General features: G+C 43.2%; 1 protein-coding gene across 3 annotated transcripts in view; it reads left to right on the top strand.

The window, feature by feature from the left end:
- Nucleotides 1–1,574: 1,574 nt before the first annotated feature.
- FRYL (FRY like transcription coactivator) overlaps nt 1,575–9,937 on the top strand; it is a 182,935-nt gene continuing 174,572 nt past the window's right edge. For 2 of the 3 annotated variants that reach the window (XM_062575538.1, XM_062575537.1), the window contains exon 1: nt 2,258–2,453. The gene's annotated coding sequence lies outside the window, so the exon portion shown is untranslated. Of the gene's footprint in view, nt 1,662–2,257; nt 2,454–9,937 lie in introns of those variants that run through there. The other variant, XM_062575536.1, reaches the window with a different exon arrangement.

Below are 9,937 nucleotides of genomic sequence, written 5' to 3'. Positions count from 1 at the left end.
GTGGAAACTGCAGAGCACGTGAGCATCAATAACTGGGCATGGAGGACCTTCTACCCCAAGTAATTAGCCCAGAATTAAACAAAGCCTGTGTAATTCTGGGCTTCTTGTAACAGATGTTGGCAACTACTGTGCTATACGCTTGTTGCTTGCAAAAAACACTGTTTAATCCTTTCTGCTGTTGTTGGATGTGCTCATTATAGTACAGTACTTGCAAGACAGGTCTTTATTATTTGACAGTGGAAAAAATGATGACTTTACGGTGATAATGGTTTGTAGTTTTTCTGTTATTTTAACATGCTTGACGGATTTTCTTTTTAACTCTTTCGGGCTTGAGGCCCTTCAGCAAAAAGTGCAGTCACTATTTTCTAACTGCTTAGAAGTGTTAATGTTGATATGACTTCTGTTTTTATTACCATCAGCTGCCAAATCTTTTCAGTGTTTTATAAATACATTGTTACGTTCAGCCACCTGGCATATAAGAATATCCGCTGCATTCTTCTGAGGTGATTATTGTGAATTCTCTCATTATCTTGCCTGTCAGCCCGGGTCCCTTGTCTTAGAGTAGCTCTCGCAGATTTGTGACTGTGAGAACTATGTGAAATTCGAAGCTAACTTCCAGTGGCAAAAGCGGCCAAGCTGTCTCGTCTTTTCTGCAGTTGCTGGGGCGGCGGCAGCGATAGAAACTTTCCTGTGGGCCCCGTGCCCTTTCCTGTGGTGTCCGTCAGAGCCGGGGCGGTTCTGTGAAGGAAGGTCAGGGGTTTGCTTCGATAAAACAATGCGAATAATTTCTGGCAAAAAGACAGCATCTGCGCTTTTGACGCGAAACTGGCCAAGGCGCAAATATTTGCCCTTATTCCTTTAGGGAAGGGAAGTATTTTCTGACTTTTTTCCTATGGGTGAATAACGCTTTAACCAACGTCTAATCTGTCCCCTCACGGAAACGGGCACCGCACAGCTCGTTACTGAGACTTCCGAACGGGTTTAATCCCGGCCTCCGCGCCCGGAACGCAGCCCCGCTCGTTGCGCTCGTGGTGACACTGCCCCGTCATCGCCGGGCGGGCGGCCGCGGCGCGCGCTCCCTGGGCGCCGCGAGCGCCTTAAAGGCGCAGGCGCCCCTTTTCCGCCCAACGGCCGGCGCGGCGCGGCGCGGCCCGCGGGACCTCGGGGCGCTCCGCGTGACAGGCTGGCCGCGACGTGGAACTGGCTTGCGCCCTGGCCTATCGGCGCTGCAGGAAGCCCGCGAGGCTAGCCAATCGGCGGCCGGCGTCCTCCCTTCGCGCGTCCATTGGCGGAGGCGAGAGGCGGCGCCAGGGGCGGGGCTTGCGGGGCGGGGCCGGGCGCGCGCAGCCAACGGCGGGGCGGCGGCGGGGCGGGCGCGCGTGAGTGCCGCGGCCGTGCCCCAGTGAGCGCCGGCTGCCGCCTGAGCGCCGCGTGCCAATGGGGAGGCGGCGGGGGCGGGAGGAGCCAGCCGGGCCGTCGAGGTATCGGCGGGGAGAGGCGCGATCGGGATAAAGCCGGAGAGGGATGCGCGCCGCGCCGGCGGCGTGAGTCGTTAGCCGGTTCCGAGCGGGGCCGGCCTGGCGGGGGCCGCGGCGGCGGCGGCGGGGTCAGCGCAGCGCGGGGAGCCGGCGGCGGCAGGAGCGGCTTCGCGGCTGGGATAGGTAAGTCGGCGGGGGCGGGACCCGTCCCCCGCCGGGGAGGGGGCAGGGGGCCGCCCCCGCGGAACCGGAACGGCCCGGCGCCGCCGCCGCCGCCGGCCCGCGCCGCTTTGTTTACGGCGGGGAGGGGCGCGGCGCGGCGCCGCGGGCAGGCGGGGGGCGGCCGCCGGGGCGCGCCGGGGATGCGCGGTGCTTCCCCCGACCCGGTCCAGCCTGCCGCGGCCGCGGCAGGGCGTCCTGCCGCCTCCCTTCCCTCTTGCGCCCGCTCCTCCGCCTCTCGCCGCCCGAGCGGAGCCGCCCCGTCGCGGAGCAGGCGGCCGCGCGGAAAGAAGGCGCCGACGGGCGGCGCGGGGGCCTCCCGCGAGCGCGGCCGCCGAGCTCGCAGCCCGCCGCGAGGGGGGCGGCGCGGGCTTTGTTCGCGGCCCCGCCCCGCCCGGGGCGCTGCGCGCGCACGGGGCCGCCGCGGCGGAGCGGCGCGGAGCGGCCTCCGCGCGGGCAGCGCCGCCGCGTGCTGCGCCTGGTGCAGGCGCTGCCGCGAGTCCCGCGCGGCGAGGCCGGTGTTACGGCTTGGGGAGGCGCGGTAGGGGCCGGTGGATCCGTTGGGCTCCTCTTGCGCGGACCGCCTCGGCGCACAGGCGCGCGGTCCGGGAGCGTGATGTGCGCGGTATGCGCGCCGCCTCCGCAGCACGTAGCACTCCTTTAAAGGAGTCGCTTTAAAGTGTCGGCGCTGAACTTGGGTGTTTTACTTCATGGCATTCACTGTTCCAGTCTCCCATAGGTGCTGCTAACGTGTCTGTGAGTATTCTAGGTGACTTATTACTTTCCTACTCAACTTGCAAATATGTATTTCCTTTTTTTTTGATTATTTGGTAAATTTATTTAATTTATTTAATATTTATTTAATAGCTCTCAGCTACTCGGTGAACAATTCAGTTTGTACCTTAGCAAGAAATCAGTGGTCTGGCAAACAGGATAGCTCTAGCTAAAACATCCTAAAGATTCAGAGGGGAAAGATAGCTTACTGATTACAAGTTAAGCAAAGAGTGAAATTACCTGTAGTTATTTAAGAGGTATTTGCTCAATATGCTGTTTCCTCAGTATGCAGTCTTGATACGTTTGCTTCTGTATCGTTACGGTAGTGTGGGGGATATGCCCTGAATACTTCAGAATCTCTGTGGAAGCAAGTAGAGCAAGTACTGGGAAACCACACGCCGATTCTTATCTTGTGACGCTGTCACAGGAAGGAAACAAACCACTCAGTAAAAACTGCATCGCAGGTTTAGTAAGTGAGGGATTTAAAGATGAGCAAGGTTTCTCTGTGACAAAAGTTTCCTTTATCTATGGCTTATAGAGGCCAATAGTGGTACTTGATGGCTGTTGTTTTCAATAGACAAGCGACTACCCTGGGCAAATTGCTACTAGGAATGGCTTCCTTGTTTATACTCCAAAACAGATTTGGTTAAAGTCTGTACTGACTTCTGTCTGGAAATAGTTTCCTTAGAGCAGAGTAGCAATATGTTGCTTTGGGATGTTGCAGAAAACTGTTGCTGGGCTTCGTTATGAAGGAAAACTAGTTTATTTTTTTTTGTGGGGGATTGATTTAACATGAAGCTGAAATATTGAACTGTTTTTTATTATTTTTTTTGGCAACGTGAACCATGGCATAGTGATAGCTTACTTTCTTATGTAAGATATTTACAAAGATACTATGTAGTATACAAAGATACTGTATAGTATATTTGAGGAGCAGGTTTGAGAGTTGTAGGACTGTCAGGCAAAGCTTGAAATTATCTTGCCCTCATTTTTTCATATCGCTGTATTAGCACTTTCTAGTGTCATCTTGCTAGGCCTGACCACTCCAATAGTGCTCCTTAAATGTTTTTTCAGTGTGTGTTTTTAATCTTTGGGGGTAAAATTAATTAAATTAATTGGTATGCTGAAAGCTTTTGCTAATACAATTGAGAACACATTGTCTGTACTTACCCTTTCCAAGAACTTAAGAAGATTATAGTTAACTGCCCCCACCCCGGGGGAGCTGATTATATTATTGCCTTTTATCAAGGAAAACAACTTGGAAAACATGATATTCCACATTAAGAGAAACCTATTTTATTTGTAGTTACATATTTCAGGGAGTTCTTGATCTTGGCCTTTTTGTTTGGTCATAGATACTTTGTTATTGCAGAGACTAAATGACGTTCCTTTTTCTTCCAAGTTACTTAAAAGGCATGCAGGCGAACTTCACACTTCAGTGGACTTGTATAATGCAGATCATGAGTATAATGTGCTGCCTCTGGCTTAGAAAACAAAAAGCTTTTAGCAATTCCTGACTGTGTTTAAGCCATAGTCTTTAACAGAAACCATAGGTGTAATGTTCAAGTAATATTGTGAAAGAAAGGTAGGCCAACATATGGGCACATGAATTATGTGAATTACTGTGAGGTTAATTAGGTTAATAGTTTATGGTTTATGACTACAGAACTATAATTTTGTGCCTCTTGCTAGCAGGAAATGCAAGGTAGCTTATCCATCAATGGCAGAGCAGCTCAGTTGCTGCGCTGTCTCCTTGTGGTTTACCTCTGTATACTTCTCCACACTCGCACTGAAACAACTTTTTGATCCTTATGATTTCTGTATCTAGAATAATTCTCCCAGGAATAATTATGGGATGGAGCAGAGTACTTGCAACATCTGGAATTTTTGGGTTTCATCGTTGTTCCCGTCTAGTCTCACTACAAATCTCGGGGAAGCCAAGTAATATGTTAGCCAGAGTTATTCATCTAGGGTTGCTTCTACCTTTTTTTTTTGTTGTTGTTGTTGTTGATTAAAATGAGTTTTTCTTTCTCTCTAGTATTTAGCTCATTTATTTGACAGGTAATTTTCTAAGTATCTGTATTGTGCTATATAAACCATATATTTCTGTCTCTTTTAAGACATTGTATTATCCTGTCCTTCCCTTCCTTCCCCTCCCCCAAATCTGTTATAATCCCTAACTCCCTCTGACATGACCAGCATCCAGGAAGAATGATAGAGTACAGTTTTAGTTAGATTCTAGCAGCAGTATTGGACACTTCCTATCAAGAAGGAATAAAATCACTCAGACTAGTTGGACAAGAATATGTTCTTGATGTTGCTTTGGTGTTGAGGGGATTTTTATATTTGTCCATGCTTTTTGCAGGCAAAAATGGAAGACTGACAAATAACTAAAATTCATTTTTAAGTAAGTTCAACGTTCGCTTAAATGTCTAAATATTTGATCTGATACAATGGCTTTGTGCCCAGAAGCTCTTAGTGCAGGTTCTTGGGTTTTCGTGACTTGTTCCTCACATGAGTATTCTTGCCCTTGTCAGTGTGAACAATGTAAGTTGCTTTTTACGGTTTGTGATGATAGATAAAGTTAATCTCCTGCTTGGGTTTTGCACAGATCTCTGCTACCAGAGCATCTTTCTTCCAACATTCCAGTGCCTTGGCAGATGATCTGTAAGAATGTAAATGAACCATACTTATTCAGAGCTGAGGCTAGATTAATCTAAAATTTGGGTAGAAGTTGTAGCAAGGAGACTTCTTAAAACTTCTGACATGCACACTCTAGTGGTACTGCTGACAGTCTTCACTGCCGAGTCAGTACCATGACCTGTTTTCTTCTTTCCTGCTCTCCTTCAGAAAATGGGAAAGGACTCCTGACTCACCATGCACTTTCTCATGTAGTCTCTATTTTTATTTTGCTAAAATTACGTGGGATGAAAAATACACAAAGCTTGTTTTCTTTCTCACTACAGGAAAACTGCTTCAGACTAAAATTACTCTGATACATAGGGGTATTCATAATTTTCAGATAGTTAATAGCAGTTTGTGTCACTTGATATTACCAACGTTCGTATTCAACTTAAATAGTGTTTCTTCTTCCTTTCTAGTGTTTAGTTCACTTATCTTCAATGTGTTTCAAGAGTAATATAATTTTTGTAAACCAGGCTCCCTTAGATGAGATGCTTTCTATGTACTTGATCATGCTAGAGTACCATCTTTGCCTTTTTTTTTTTTTTTTTTTTTAATATGGGCTGATCTTTTTAGGATATATGGGCAGAATTACGTTAATATTTCAGTGGGCTCTGCTAATATGTTTAACAGAAATATTAACAGAAATATGATCCGAAGATATTTTCTTTCCCTCAGTCCTCCCAGAGTTTCTCAGGTCTGTCTTCATAAGCTGCAATTTATAACAAAGAAAAATTACTGCTCAAGTATATTATATCTTAAACAGAAGAAGAAGGTACAGATCAAATACAGCATAATTATACAGCATCAGTGTTGCCACCAGTCCCTGGGTCTACCAAGGTTTAGATTAAGGGGAAGAGATGCTAGTGATATTCATGCAGAAAGTATTTGAGGAGCTAAAAGATTCTACTGGCAATGTGTGAATAAGCAGGGGAGAAAAATGGAAAGAAAGATTGACTTTTTTAAGAGGCCAGACAGTGCTAAAAAGATGCTTGTGAGAACCAGACAAGACGTACTCTGCAATGTAAAATCCATTCTGTATAGCCTTTTACAGGAGACTTACTGCTGTGTTATTTTTCCTTTTTTCTTTCTTTTTTTTTCTTTTTTTGTCACTTGTTTTTGTAGTAAGCAGTGATTGTGTGCTGCTTGGCAGTCCTATTCAGTTAAGTTTGTTTGGAGTAATGAAATATAATGTTGGATATATTTATAAAACAGGCTGGGGAGAGTGGTGAAAACTGCAAATACAGATGGATTGTTGTATATAATCCAGAATATAGGGCTCTGGTGATTCAGGGTGGAAGACTGGAAATGAGTTTTAAAAATTTATGCTGCTTTTACTCTGTTTTAAGAATTTGGTGTGGGAATATTTATAACATACGGTTAGAGAATGTTAAGAGAAAATCTGGAACTCATATTTGGAGTTGATATTGTAAATTATGATTTCATTTCTCCAGTAATCCCATAAATTTTTGCAAAATGAAAAAGCATCTATGTTTGTAAACAGTATACCTTAAAGGAGACCTGTGGTTAAGAGTAGGCCTGTGCAGAGAAAGAATCAACTGACCTATTTTTTTTTTTTTGTGAAGAAGTTAGCCATGAAAGATAGGTTGAAGTGTTCCCATGTATTTTTATCTATCTTGTGTAAGAATGGTCCTTATCAACACTTCTTGTTTTGTGCTAAATCCAGAACTGTTATGATTCTGGCGATGGCAGCCGAGCGTATTAAGATCCTGCAAATTCTGTCCAGTCTCAAACTAATCTAATCTTCTGCCAGTGCTGATGAGGTTAATAAAGTGCTTTAAAACAAAAGCAATAAGACTTCTGCCTCTGCAGACATCTAAAAAGATGTCATCCAGAAAGCTTGAGAGCTGTGGTTTTGTGCACCGTGAGTACTGCCTGGTCAGTTCTCCCAGGTAGGGTGATGAGCTGGTCCTGAGATGGCCAGTGTTGTTGCGGTGACTGTTGTAGAACTCCTGGATACCCCAACTCATCCCTTAAAGAGACAGGTGATGGGAGTGAGTGCTGTGGGTCTCAGGAGAACTGCTGCTAAGGTAGATCTTCCCCATGTCTTTGCCCTAGTATGGCAACTCTCTTCCAGAGATCCTGTTACTCTTCTGCTTATACCTCCAGTTTCTGTGTACCCCATGCTGGTGATCATTCATTCTGCCTCTGCTTTCTCCTCGCTTTGCATATGTACTGTTCTCATTTCTGCCTCCCCAGTAACCTTTTTTTTCCGATCTGAACCTACATGGTGGTGTCTCTTGCATATAAAACTGGAGATAAAAGACTTTTTTTGTTCAGATGGAGTTGATATGTATATTTGGTATGTATATGCAGGTGTACATGTGCCTACCTGCATGGATAATAGGTGAGTTACTATAGAATGAGCTGGTAAAGATGAGTAGTAGTGGAAGGCAAGCCTGGGAACAGAAAGCTAGCTTGTTATAAGCACAGAATAAACAGGATGGACTTTGGGGTGGAATTTGATAGTCTTTACGTACTATTACGGAGATGTGTTTAATGCTTTTGTATAAGACTTTTGGACCTCTACTTTTACTAGGAGAAGAAAAAAATCTGATTTTAAAACACTCGAGAACGCTTGCCTTATTGTACCTCATGACCAACCTTTGGCATTATAGTATGTTATTCAAAATCTGTAAATGAGCCATCAGACAGGCACTGAATATGCTTTTATTCTTGTGGTGGTAGGGTTAAATTGCGTATAACTCATTTGATCCAATTTGAAGCCCAACCTAGTATATCCTTGGAAAATATCTAAAGAAGGTATATGCGCTACAGCACAATATCAAATGTACTTTCTGCAAGTTGTTACTCTTTGACCTGACCCTGTTCTGTGCATTTTTAAATTGAGAGTAAATATTTTTCACATTTTCAAGTATTTCCTGACCACTGTAATTTTCTAGTAGCTGTTATTGCATGCTCCCTCAAAGGTAAAATAACCATATAGTTAAAACATTTTAAAATCTTTACCTGATTCTAATTTGAACTACCCAGATGTTTTAAGATTACAAACTGGAATTTATTAGTGATATGAGTCCCTGAAAGATATTTAGAATTTTGCAGATGGTTATTTGAAAATTAGTATACCTCTCTTATGCGAAGAAAGGGTGCATAGAGGGGAGAGAATATCAATACGGCTTTTATAATGTTTGGTATACAGAGTATTTCAACTGCTTCTTTTACTTCTGTGCTACTAAAGAATGCAAAATGACATCCTTTGGATACCTGTTAAAACTAAGCAGCAAGTTCATGTCTCAGCCCAAAACTGAATATGAACTCTATATAAACTTATCAGGTTGAGTGCTATTTAAGAAAAAAGAATGGGTAGAGATGGTCTTCAAGATAGCAGAACTGTCATTCTGATTGTGCTATTTCAAAAGTAGTAAGCACTACTGTCTTTTATGTAATATTTGTATCAAAATCCATGGAGTTTAGAGAATATTGCACTGGATTAGAATATTTTTTGGAACTATTTGAGTATATAAGAAATCTGCCTAACTGCTGTACTTCAACAAAGTCTGGTCAGCAAAGCTATTAGTATTTTATATATAGGACCTGAGTTTGACCTCTACTGAAATTTTTTTTAAAGCTTCCTATTTGCTTCAAGCTAGTAGTAGTTCTTGTTTTAAATCCATATATACTTTAGAACTGAGTGTGCATGCAGTTCATGTTAATTCCTCCTAGTGGTATACAACAGTGAAAGAAAGTCTATTGCTATTAACTTTTCTTTCTCTTTCTGTGCACATAGTAATAAAACCAAGTAACTGACTTAGTATTTCTGTCAAGGTTTCTCAAAAGAGTTTGTGTTTTTAGTTTCAGTTCTGATAGGGGAGGAAAAGTAGTACGTACCTTGCTGATTTTTTCATTTAGTAGTTGAAGTGCTTGATTCCTGGTAAGTGTTGATCTCCAAAAGCTCATTAGATTGAAAAGGATTGTTTTTGGTTTGAGGCTGTTTTCAGGAGTACTGCCCTAATGTGAAATGAAGAAGCTTGTGAAGTTTGTTAACATTTTTAGATAAATTAAGTCTTAGTTTGTGAATGTGTCTTTCCCTTGAATTACTTTCAAAAGTGGGAAGTAATTGTCAAAAGGATTTTGAAGATGTCCTGCTATAAGCTGCTGTTCTTTTGATTTGGTAATTTAGTGTCATGCTTATAGTTTGCTTTCATTTTAGTTTGTGTTTGCAACTTATTTTGGTAGTGAAACTATGCTTTTATAAAGTTAAAATTTGAATTTATTTTCTAGGGCTGTTTTTTTCTAGGGCATTTTTATACATTTTTTTCCCACTGTTGCTGTAGTAATGGTGGTATAGAGGTAGGAATTTCAGACTTCTTTGCCTGCATTGCACATTTATGGAAGTTCGTTATATATATATATATGTGTGTGTGTGTATATATATAATGTATGTATGTATTTTTTTCACCCCCCTGCCATTGCTGAGACTGTTTTCTTTTTTTACTGTAGATATGGTGATGTTTTGAGTAATGGCTATGAGAGCCTTAGTAGGAGAGATCATAGTGTAAGAATCTAGGTGCACTGTTTTACTGTTGTAGGTAGCAATACATCTGAGGAAGATGATGATTGCCATTGGTTATGGTCTGCCACTTTTCTTCCTTAGCGAATTCTAAACACAAAGAAAAAACAACCATAAATCTTCAGGTTTTGTAAGATTAGGCAAGCTGGAGTTGTATTCATTTCTTTTCTCTGAAATGTTGGTGTGTAAAGTTTGTAAATTAGTGTTGGCACAGACTTGGTTTTAGGTCTTG

The sequence above is a fragment of the Rhea pennata genome, chromosome 4 (genome assembly GCF_028389875.1).
Source record: "Rhea pennata isolate bPtePen1 chromosome 4, bPtePen1.pri, whole genome shotgun sequence".
In the NCBI taxonomy this organism is placed as follows: Eukaryota; Metazoa; Chordata; class Aves; order Rheiformes; family Rheidae; genus Rhea; species Rhea pennata.
The sequence above is the reverse complement of the archived record's forward strand: the minus strand, read 5'-3'. Positions and strand labels throughout refer to the sequence as shown.